Below are 12578 nucleotides of genomic sequence, written 5' to 3' on the forward strand. Positions count from 1 at the left end.
ATTAGAGTGGGGTTAGGGGTGGGAGAGTTTAAAGGATGGGTGGAAGGATTTGAAGGATGGGGGGTTTGCCCATAATCTAGCTTCATTTGGTTTAGTTGTTCAATTAATTCTTCAGCTGTGTCTGGCATTATATTAAACCTTTTACTTTTAATCCAAATTTTTCCTTTGTAATAGCACTTTCTTTGACAATATTGAGATTTTTTTTTTGTAAAGCTTACATAATTTATCACTTTTTTCCCCTCTTTTTGTGTCGGATAATTAAATTTCTTCAATTTAAATTTCCTTTCTTTCAGTTTAAGACTTTTTTTGATTCTCTGTCTTTTTTCGTTGAACAAGTTAATTTCGTATTCTTTATAGTAACAAAATTCTTCATAATAATCTTAAAATATTTTATAAAGCTTACACTAGTATTTTCAGCTTTCCATAGGATGTCCTTATACGTTCCGGGGTTGTCCTTTTCTCTACTGGTACTGAGGTTCCTCGACGTTTCCAAATCAGCACAGTATTTTTTTGTTTTTCACACACGTAGCCTTACTTTTTTATTTTCAGGCTATTACTATTTTCGCGCGCTGGTCCCTGCTCGGGCGCCAGTTAAAAAACGTTTACTTAGTTTTTATAAAAAAAATGTTTTTCAGGAGCTATTCTCCTTTATTGAATTCCGCTTAAGAACTAAAGTTTACAATTAATTATACTTAACTCTAGACCTATGTTTGCCTCTGCAATGGGTATGGAGTTTGCTGACGCTGCGCTTCCTACAGGTTGCCACTACACGTGTCGCACTCTCAGCGATTTAGTGGTGTCATATTATATTGCTTTGTGTCATATGATATTAATGCATCATATGCTATTTTTTGAATGTGTGGGGTGCCAATTTGCGTACTGAATATATGAAAGCAACATGTGACGTGATGTAATATTTAAAAATACATGTTCATACATGAAAACTTTACAAAAAAGTAGTAGTTTTTGGAGGATCCGCCAGGCGTTTAGGGGTTAAATGCTTTATTGATATTTTGCCTTTCACTTAAGCTCAAATATTCTCTATTGGTTTGGCATTTGGTGACTGTTTTTGCCAATCTAAAACACTTATATGGTTTTTTTCCTTTGAGTACAGGGGCTGCTCTTAGGTTTCGTATCATTGTCTTCTAAAAACGTAAACGTTTACTTAACACTACTTTGAATAAAGGTCTTGAACAATACAAAAGTTCACTCATCTGTAATAATACATTGATCTAATAACTGTTAATCTTTTCCTGCGCCGAATGCTACATTTTTATACTCTTGCAACATGCTGCTACAGAGTATAAGAATATATTATATACATATGTATACACTTTTATACACTTTTTTGTTCACCTAACGGTTGTTAGCATCACCTAAAACTAATCAAGATGTGTTGAAATCTCTAAAAAGTTGAATGCATATTCCAAACCAATACGTCAAATATATCGGAACCTGTTCGACCGTTTCGGTATGTAACATTCTTCTGATAGCCCTAACTTACATTGCGGAAATTTAGCAAATCGCACTACAATGTTGCCTACTTCCCATATAGCACAATTAATTGAAAATATTATGTTTGTGTTAAAAATGGTTTGAATCGAGTCAGTAGTAACCCTTATATTAAGATTTTCGAACTTCCGGTTCGAAGTCCTTGGAAGTTAAAGAACTAAGTTCCTTCGGTGAAAATTTGATAAAAACTTCAGACAGGTTTCCCGGGCGCGCAGACGGCATAAGATTTAAGATTGGATGAGGACGACCGAAGCGATTAATGTGACAAGTGTTTACGAAAGAATCGTCGATGAACTAGTTTGAGACGACCTTTATACCAAGCAAGCAAATACAAACTCGATCGCGTTTGAAAAATCACAGAAAAAAGGATGAAAGGTTAAAAGGTTAGACGTTGGGTGGCACGAACAACGTAAAAGTGCTAAAAACCTTGTGAAGTACATAAGTCAAGCCCGCGATTCTACCATGATTAGGAAAAGGCAAAATATATCTCAAAGGTCCGCATACTGGTGGAACGAGGATATCAGCACAGATACGCGTCTGCCAAAGGGACCAAGGTACGCCAGACCATACAAGACTGCGAGAATGATTCAAGAAGGCTATCAAGAAAAGTAAGTTCTTAAGTTTTAAAGAACTAAGTATGTGAGAAGGTTGATAAGAATCCGTGGCGTGGCGTGTATAAAACAGTCATGACGAAAATTGGAGGCTTTAAAAGTGAAGCCCCAATCTCTCTAACCTTTCTTGAAAAGGTTTTGAAAACACGTTTCTCAACGTAACGAGTTCCGCTTGGATCAGAACGATACCAGTCATTCTGAAAGCCTCAACAGTCAACGGCAAGAGATTTGGCAAAATGATTAGATGGTTTTCGCGGAAATGCACGGAGTTTTTCCGAAAGTTTGGAAGAAACAGGGGCTGGTCTTTCTTCAAAAACCAAACAAACCGCTTTGCGTGATTGCCGAAATATTGGAAAGACTGATTTGCACATGCCTAGAACGCCAGCCAGAAGAAGAAGTCATCGGAAGACCAATTTGGGATCAGAAGACTTCGGTCCTCCTCAGGCACAGTCGACGGGCATTGCTGCCAAGGTCGTAGAGGGCACTAAATGGATGCATGGTGCTAAGAAAAATTGTGCAGCTGTGACACTTGACGTGAAAAACGCATTCAACTCGGCATACRGGCATATACTGACGGCATTAGAGGCAAGGAACACCCCGAGGTATCTGCTGAGCACTGTTGTGCGATACCGTTATAGGTTCAAAAACCTAAATGGTGATAGCTGAGGCTACGTACTAGGTCCATTACTATTGAATGTGGTGTACGATAGGGTGTTACGAGTACCGCTGCCAAAAGAAGCACATATAACTTTTTCGAATTTTTGCGAAAACGAAATACTAGCTCACGAAAATTATGCTGCATCTTGACGCKGAAAAATCAGAGACAATGCTTATGACGAGCAGAAAAAAGTTAGAGGCGGTCACCTTGAACATTGACGGCAGTAACGTTGTAATGCAAATTTCATTGASCTACATTGGCTTTATGATCGATATGAGGCTCAATTTCAAGGCGTAAATTGAAAAAGCCTGTGGTAGGGCAGCTAGAGTGAATGCATTTTTGTTGAAAATCATGACCAACATTGGTAGCCCACACTAAAGTAGAAGAGTTTTGCTAGCTAAAGTTAGGCAGTCACATATACCAAGTTCCSATATGGAGAAAACTTGAAAAGTATCGATAGATGTTGATACATGTCGTTGAGTTTTGTTACGTTGACAGTCAATGCAAGCTATCGCCAATGTGCGACAGTCTTTGGTAAACGAGGGCCACACAAATCGTTTACTCCATATATGTGCGAGGGAAGCTGAAGCTACCAGGGTATCGTCGATATATACGAAAAAGAACGAGGTATTACATATTACATCATCGATGAAGCTTTGAGGCGTTTGAGCGGCGTTTCTCAAAGTTCATATAAGGAAGCTCAAATAATTCCAAGGGGGTTATAATGGCCGTTTTAGAAATGTCTTCTGGTGCGACCGGGATTTGGTTAAATGCACTAGCCAAATATATAGTTGAAAAACGATTTTACCAAGTAATGTTGCGGGGAAGTCCTCAAGGCAGCTCCCTCCATGGCTGCCATACTCCCGTGATTTCCACCGTACGGTGTAGCGGAGTTAACCATGGACTGTTCAAAGGGCGAGCCATTCCCAGTTTGATCATTTTATCAAACTCATGACGTGTAGCTTCTAGTTTATCTGGTGGTAATCGACGTGCTTTGCTAGCCACTGGCGGTCCGTTTGAGGTTCGTATGTGCTGGAAAGTGTTGTGTTTCTTCCATCTTGTTACGCCATATAGATTTATAATCTCTAATTTGTAATTGGTATATCATTTCTTTTTTGTTTGCTTGAAGGGAAATCGCGCCCAATGATATGTTTCGTGACGTCGGTGATGATAAATTGCCTACATTGAGAGGCAATAACTGTTTTCCCAATGTTTGGATGAAATTGTTGGTGTTGCATTTTTTGACCACTCTTTTAATAAAACCGTCATAAGCGATTTTCTAGAAATTTTCCCGAAATTGTGCAACCTGGTTTGCACCAAACAGTGTTTTCACCGTATTTCAAGAGGCAGTAACAAAACCTGTTGGATCGCAACCTGCGTTGTTGGGATTGGCTAGTGTGAATTACATCTTCGTCTACGTCGTTCGAGAAGTTGTTGTAGCTTCGCTGGTTAAATTTGTGAAGATTTTTAACCACACCTAGGATCCTAAATTGTGCTTCGATTTAGGCGACCCCCAGCGATGGCCTGTCAGGATTAAACTGTATAGGTTGAATAATGTTAGATGTTGGCTGTAGCGGTTTCCTGTCTTCGGAATTGTATTCCGATGGTGACAGCTTTACATTGGTCATCGGGTTGGTATTGGAGAGAAGTGACATGTTTAGTATTAGAGAAGCTAATAACTTTTAATGGGAGAAGAGTTGGGTATCTCTTTATCTCTGTTTACAATGTATAAAAATATTGATACAAAATTTTATAGTGCTAACCAAATTTCGTATGGTGATTCAGTTGTTGAAGACATGCCTCGTTCTAGACGATCTTCGAATATTGTCAGGCAAGTGTGAGAAAGATAGCAAGAGAGCTTGACATCTCTCGCGAGTCCGTTCGAATGATTTTGGGTATGAAACGCCAAAAGGAGACCAAATTGAAAGTAAAAAATACAATGATACTATCGATCAACCCCCAAATTCTCCAGATTTGGTTCCGTCTAATTTCTTCTTGTTTCCCAAACTAAAATTGCCACTCCTTGGTACACGTTTGCTGTCAATCGAAGAGATAAAACAAAATTCGCTTAAGAAGCTGAAGGCTTCCCTAAAAAGTGCATATGAAAAATATTTCGAGGCATTCCATCTGATAGGGATTACTTAGAAGGCCATAAAACAATATCGAGGAATAATTAAATATTTTGTGTTTGCCGTGTACTTTTTGTTACAATGTATAATAATTTTGTTCATCTACAGGTGGTGTTCCGGTATGAAATGAGCATTTTTTTGTGAAAACGAAATACTAATTAATTCACGGTATTGACCATTGCTTTTTACATACTTTGACCTCTTCTGGCAGTTCGTGGAGACATGCCAATAGAAATTTTAGTCTTTTGAACAAACCCATTTTTCGACTTCTGCGAATTAATTGAAATGTTGCTCAGCCAATGCTTGTCCCATCGATGAAAACAAGCGGTAAAAGGTGAATAAGTTCGTTGGGGTAGCAGCTTCCAGCCAAGTATTTTGATTGTTTCTTTTCTTTGTATGGGTGAATTCTCGTGTAACGAAATTACTTTGCTGTCTTTTGGCCCATTCTGGTCGTATGCATGTTTTAAATAGACAACTTTTTGTTCACCAGATGTTAGAAGCTCATGATTGTCCTGGAATAACATATGTATGATTTTCTTTATGATCTTTAAAATAAATTTATTTTTTCATCGTCAGAGACAATTCGATGGAAAACTGATTTTCACAATTCAATCAATGTGTGTCATCATTTGCCACACTATTGAATCTTTCCCATAGCTTTCAAACGGTCTGAAATTATTTGTTGTGTAACATTTAACATAGCTGTCATTTGTTTTTGAATTAGTATAATCTTCATCCAATATTGCTTGTAGTTCGGCGACATCAAACTTTTTTGGTGGTCTTCCAAGTTCTTCATTACGTGAGAAATCATTATCTCTGAAACGTTGAACAGTTTTGCATGTTGATTCTGATAGATCATGATCACCATATGCCTTGATTAGGATTCGATGCTACTCTGCAGCACTTTTCTTTTGAACACACACATGATCATGTTGTTTGTTCAATGACTGTAAGGATATTGAATATGTTAGACAGATGTCAGACCAACTGAACAGAAAATGTGTTCCTTACTAATACATTTGTATATTATTGATCACTTCATACCGGATACATGATAAATGATCAGGATTACGAGTTGAAATCTAGATGGCTGCCTATTTTTTTTTTCGTTGCTGTAGGGGGAATCTTACATAGATACAGCTACTTTGCTGTAGCAATATGCACGATTCGTACTGCCCTCTATAGGTTCAGCATACGCGGATGACCTTTTTATTTTAGTGGAAGGTCGTTCACGTAGCGAAATAGAACGGGCGGATGGTCAATTTTTAAAAATTGTTCACAAGTAGGGCGTTTGTGTGGGTGTAGACATATCTATGGATAAAGCGGTGACAATGCTGCTGAAAAGCAAACTATCGCCGGTTCGCCCACCAATCGTCCGGGTAAATGGGGTCAGCATCAGGTATGTGACGCAGGTCAAAATCTGAGGCTGACCATGAGTGAAAGAATAAGTCTCACTCCACATTTGGCAATTGTGAGGAGTAACTGCAGGCAACCGTGGGCAAAATACGACGCATTTTAAGAAGTAATTAGGGTCTCAGACATCGTGGTGTTCGCACCATATATCGTGGCTGTGCCACTTAGAGCCGCAGTATGTTGGGAAACAGTCACAACAGTCTTGGGGCGTCAAAAGCTCTTCTCAGTACAGCGTTTTATTATGCTTACTTGCTTGCTTGCCTGTATGTCACACAATTTGTCACTCACTCAAAAAAAGACGTGCTTMGAAACACGTCTATGATATCGTGACAGATGATGAATCGTAGATCGAGATATAAAAACCAAACTAACGTAACATCCATTTGTACAGACATTAATCAATGCGCTCCTCTCAACGKATGCAATGCAGGTGCTGTTAGGAGCTCCCCGCTTGATCTGATTATCACACAGCGAGCTGTTGCATTCAGGTTAAGGAGGGATTTGAGTGCGTCATTTTTCAAGAATGATTGAGTTTCTGACAATCTTATTTAGGCGGCGAAGACATTGAGTTGRAACGTTAGGTTTTTAGGGTGATTGTGGTGGTTAGAGTGTCCATTCCGCACTGCCAATTGGTACTGAAAATGCTTGGTATTTTCAGGGCGCTGATAAACGCCTTGATCCGTTGTACTTTTGAGTACCGTGCACTGTTCCTACTGTTCTCTAGACTTGCGAAACGGTGTACCTACGTACTAAACCCTAACTCCGTCTCCTATAGCTTTACTGAGGCCCTGTGGGATCGTCATTAGGCATTTCATCGCAGGGCAAACTTAGTCTGTAGGCTCACGTCATTAAATCGCTATTCGCTGCACTAGATTCATTCCTTCTTTGCTGTTCCGCTCTTCTCAGGTCATGGAGTACCATGACTGCAATCTTATCCATTATATTCTACACATTCCTCGAGTGCAAAATGTAGGTCAATATTCTCTGGTTTTATTCGGTCGGATACTTTCCTTTCCAAAGATAGTCGCTTCGATAGCGGAAAAATACGTCTTGTGCGTTCTCGATGCTGATTCCACAGAAAGAGCAAGCAACTCCCTCATCGTGGCGATACTTAAGCAAGTATTTCTTGAATCATCCATATCCTTTTAGAAACTGCGTCATGTAATGATCTAATTCGCCGTTTTTTCGTTCCATCCATGCTTGTATGTTACCGATTAAAAGGTATGTGTGTGCCATTCATTTCAGCTGGCTTGTCTTTCCTCTCTACATTCTGTCACCGTTAGTTTTCGGCTTTTATCATATATTCGCTTCAGTTCGAGAGCCAAAATGTCTGTAGGCATAATTCCTTTTAAAACACCAACAGCTTCATTAGAAACCGTGCGAAATGCATTGGCAATTCTGACAATAGCGCTAAATCGAAACACCGATTGTGCCACTCCAGCATATGTTATTAATACTGGTCCCCATACAGGCACCGCATACATTATAATTGACTGACTGACCTTGGCCAGAAGAGCTCTCATGCTCTATTTCGGCCCTCCTATGTTTGCCATTATTCTTAATAAGCCATGTTTACACTCACGGCTTTTTTACACTCTTTTTCAACATGCATTTTGTAGATGAGTCTCTCATCAATCCTTACACCAAGGTATTTCACAGTAGATATTGTTGTCTACTTTCCGTCTACGTTCAGCAAAATGATTTCCAGCCTTTTTCTGCTAGTTATAAGCACTGCTTCTGTTTTGTGGCCACCAAGTTCGAATTTTGAGCTTGTTAGCCACTGCTTTATCTTTAGTACAGTATCACTACATATACCTTGTATTTGATGGAGCTCCTTAGCTACTATTGTCACCGCAATATCATCTGCGTATCCAATTATTTGCACTTCTTTCGGTAGAGGGAGCCGCAATATTCCATCATATAATGTATTCCAAAGGAGTGGGCCCATTTGGGAGACCATCTAATCCTGGTGCTTTGCTATTTTCAAAGCGTTCAGCAGCTTGAGGGACTTCCAGCTCGGTGAGTTCTGACGCATCTACGACTTCTTTGCGATAAAAATGTCTTCCTTGGTTGTTTTGTGGAAGTAGAGTTTCTACAACATTTGGAATAATGAGGGGCATGTAGGCGCTTGAGGTTTTCCATCTTTTATCCTTGAAATTATAATCCTATACGCCCCACTGATTTTCGACCACTTTTTCGCATAAGTCTCTGAAACATCTCATTTTGCTCTTTATAATCGCCTTTTTGAAGTCATTGTGTTTTTTCTTGAGTGCTTCTCGTAGTCTGTCACAATTTAAGCTGCCTATGCTTCGTAGAAAACGGCGCCTCGCTTTGTGACTATCACTTCTCAGTGATTCGATTTCACGGTTCCACCAATAAGCAGGTTTTTTATACTCTCGCAGCAAAGTTGCTAAAGAGAGTATTATAGTTTTGTTCACATAACGGTTGTTTGTAAGTCCGAAAACTAAAAGAGTTAGATATAGGGTTATATATACCAAAGTGATCAGGGTGACGAGTTGAAATCCGGATGTCTSTCTGTCCGTCCGTCCGTGCAAGCCGTAACTTGAGTAAAAATTGAGATATCATGATGAAACTTGGTACACGTATTTCTTGGCTCCATAAGTAGGTTCGAAGATGGGCAAAAGCGGCCCACTGCCACGCCCACAAAATGGCGGAAACCGAAAACCTATAAAATGTCATAACTAAGCCGTAAATAAAGATATTAAAATGAAATTTGGCACAAAGGATCGCACTAGGGAGGGGCATATTTGGACGTAATTTTTTTGGAAAAGTGGGCGTGGCCCCGGCCCCTACTAACTTTTTTGTACATATCTCGAAAACTWCTATAGCTATGTCAACCAAACTGTATAGAGTCGTTTCTTTTAGGCATTTCCATATACAGTTCAAAAATGGAAGAAGTCGGACAATAACCACGCCCACCTCCCATACAAAGGTTATGTTGAAAATCACTAAAAGTGCGTTAACCGACTAACATAAAACGTCAGAAACACTAAATTTTACGGAAGAAATGTCAGAAGGAAGCTGCATCCAGGTTTTTTTTTTTTTAATTGAAAATGGGCGTGGCGTCGCCCACTTATGGACCAAAAACCATATCTCAGGAAGTACTCAACCGATTTCAACCATTGTGTCGAGCATACACAGTGGTCGGTACGATTAGGGTTCTTCAGGTGGTTTTTTTGGTTTTGGGAGCAGAATCAAACGCTGTATTTTCCACGCGTCGGGGAACACTTCTTCCTTTRTGCACCCGTTGTACATTTTAGCGAAAAGTACAGGTTTTGAGCTTATAGCTTCCTTCAGGGCCCTGTTGGGTATCCCATCCAACCCAGGCGCTTTGGTGTTTTTTCTTTTCTTCTTCCGTGACTAACGAGGGTGAAACTGCAGCTTCGCTTCGTCGCTTAGCATAGGAAATCCGGTCGTGTCTCGGCAACAATGTTTCGACGACTTTCCCCATAAAAAAGGCATCTTTAGGTTGCTGCTGCTTATTTTTAAATCTCGACATACAGATTTTGTAAAGAGTTCCGCAAGGGTCAATGTTTGCTTCCTAACAGAGCTTCTCAAAACATAATTTGTTGCTCCGGGTAAATTTGCCGACTTTAGGAGCTTTTTGTGGCTTTTATATTCATCTCTAAAGCGATTTTCGTTCGTTTCACTCCGGCTACGCTGTAGACGCCGTCTGGCTGAGTGACAAAGCTTCCTCAGGAAGCTTTGGAAATTTGCTCATTCAGGCCGCCGCTTATTGTGCTGTGATATTCTACGCATTGTTGCATCATGCTGCGATCAGTTACTTACGCACTGTCGATATCAAGTGGGCGGCGTCGTCACCTAATGCTTTTGATGTACTCCATACTAGCTCAAACAGGTCTGAGTCGAACTCCTGTTGCTTCCAGCTTCGCTTTCGGAAAGTGTTTCTGCTAAGAAGTTCGGGCTCTCGGGAGTACGAGATTTGTGCTATAATCGCCAAATTATCGCTGTTTGTGTATATGTTTGACACCGCCCACTTCATGTGCTTACTAAGCGAACCATTTGCAAACATAATGTCAATAATAGATCCTTTATTCCTTTTTTGGTACGTATTTTGTGTTCCGGTGTTCAATATTGTTAGGTGTGTTTGCCTCAGGAATTCTTGAATTAGCCGCCCTCGATGGTTTATACATCTGCTGCCTCATGCAGTTGACCAAGCATTAAAATCGCCCGCTATTATAATCGGTGTTTTGCCTCTGGTTTCTAATAAAAGTCTTAAAAGGAAATTTTCGGTGATTGCTGCGCTGGGACGAGCATAGCAACTTACAAGATATATCCCATGTATATTCACCCATGTGAAGCAGTTATGAGCTTCTCTGGAGCAGGTCTTAAAAGGTTGACCTTTGCAGGACCATATTGCTGCTTTGTCAGATTTGTCTGCAATCCATGTGCTTTCCGGACGTTGGGAGTATTGTTCACTTAGTATGGCGACATCTGACTCTCTGTTCTAGCAAATCCTGAGCCGCTGCACAATGGTTAAGGTTTAACTGTAGTATCCTCATTTACTTAGAGACTTCATCATCTCGAGATACTTTGAACAAGTCGTGTTCAGTACTGAGTGCTCCCCTTTGCAGAGCATGCAGCTCGGAACGTTTGTGCATACTTTTGCTAAATGTCCCGCGGTTCCACAACGTGTACAGTGGGAAGATCTGTACAAGTGCTATTTGCGTGCCACTACGCGTTTTTCGCAGACTTTTTACATTCGATATCTCCAGATTTTCGATTCCGCACTCTCTTTTTAGTGCTGCGCAAATTTCTTCGGGAGTCGTAATATCATCGAGGTGTTTGCACGTAATCGTGACGTTGTGGGTCTTGGGCTGTTATTTAGTCATTTCGCCAACCACCCCCTCCAGGGCGCTTTGGACAGATTCGGCTTTCGTCTCTGCTCGTATTTTTTGTTCGATAAGTAAATCTCCTTTTAGAGTTTTACGAATATGGGTTACATTTGAACCCAGTACTTCAAGCCCGCTGTCGCTTTTAATTTTTCGCAGAATATCTGCATACGACGCGCCATCCTTCTTTGTTATGATTATAGCATCTGGTTTGGTTCTGATTTTCCTTTCCAAAGGTTTCTTCTATTTTACAACGTGTACCCATCTTTCACTTGTGTTTAGACTAGTCGTATTATCCTCTTGGGTTAATTTTGCTGCTCCATTGTACAACAATTACGGCTTTTCATTCAAATTTTTTTGCTTTTTGGTAGGTGGTAGATAGCCTGGTGCCTCTCGCATTCTTTTAGTGGTGGTATCATCTCTTCGAATGGTGGATACTTGCGATGATTTTCCTATCATAACTCTTCTCGCTTGATTTCCCAAAGTTTGGCTTCTTACTAATTCGCGCATAGCTTGGTTAATATGCCTTTGGCCGGCCATCATCATTTCTAATTCTTTAATTTATTTGCTCAGTTTGCAAAAAACGCTAACCGTTTCATATTTCTCAATCTCCTCAAGTTTGACCCCTTTATTTTCTTGGCCAGCAGTACCTCCTCGCTTATAAAAAAAAAAAAACAAAAAAAAAGAGAAAGAACAGCTGATTATTGTGATTTCGATGGTTGGTAATTTGCAAAACAAAAGGAAAGCGAAAACACGAGGCGGGGAACAGCTGATCGATCAAAACAAAAAACGGCAGAGCAAAGAGCTCTATCCGGTTGTCCTTTTTTTTATTCATTGCGGCATCACAGGTTTTGTTAATGTGTTGTTAGGTGCATTGTATAACCCTACAAGTAACAAAAGAATCAGCTGTTTACCAAGAATTTTTCACAGCTGAGATTACCTGATCGAAATCTGGCTTTTTTAGGCACAGAGATATAATTAAAACAAATGTAGTAGATCAAGTTTTTTGTTTAAAAGTCGTTGCAACGGAAAACATTAATGGAAACTTTCAAGAATATTTTTGAAACAAAAGTTTGTTGGATATTTATTGCTCTTCCTCACCACCTCTAAGGTTGCAATTTAGGCGCGCTACCGATCTTTTTTGGGTGTTCGGTTCCCCAGGAAGCCTATTTTCACCCTTTTTTACAGTTTTAAATCAATCTATTGTACTTACTATAAAAAATATGACTAGACAAAAATAAATATATCAAGTCAGATACAATTCATGAATATTAATTACATTAAAAATATAACTGGAAACTATTTAAACAAAAACCAAAATAAATATAAACAAATCGGGTACAATTTCATTGTGAACATTAACAAATTAGGCACTTGGTAC

This window comes from Bactrocera latifrons, unplaced genomic scaffold, assembly GCF_001853355.1.
Source record: "Bactrocera latifrons isolate USDA-ARS-PBARC rearing strain unplaced genomic scaffold, ASM185335v1 scaffold_334, whole genome shotgun sequence".
Classification (NCBI taxonomy): domain Eukaryota; kingdom Metazoa; phylum Arthropoda; class Insecta; order Diptera; family Tephritidae; genus Bactrocera; species Bactrocera latifrons.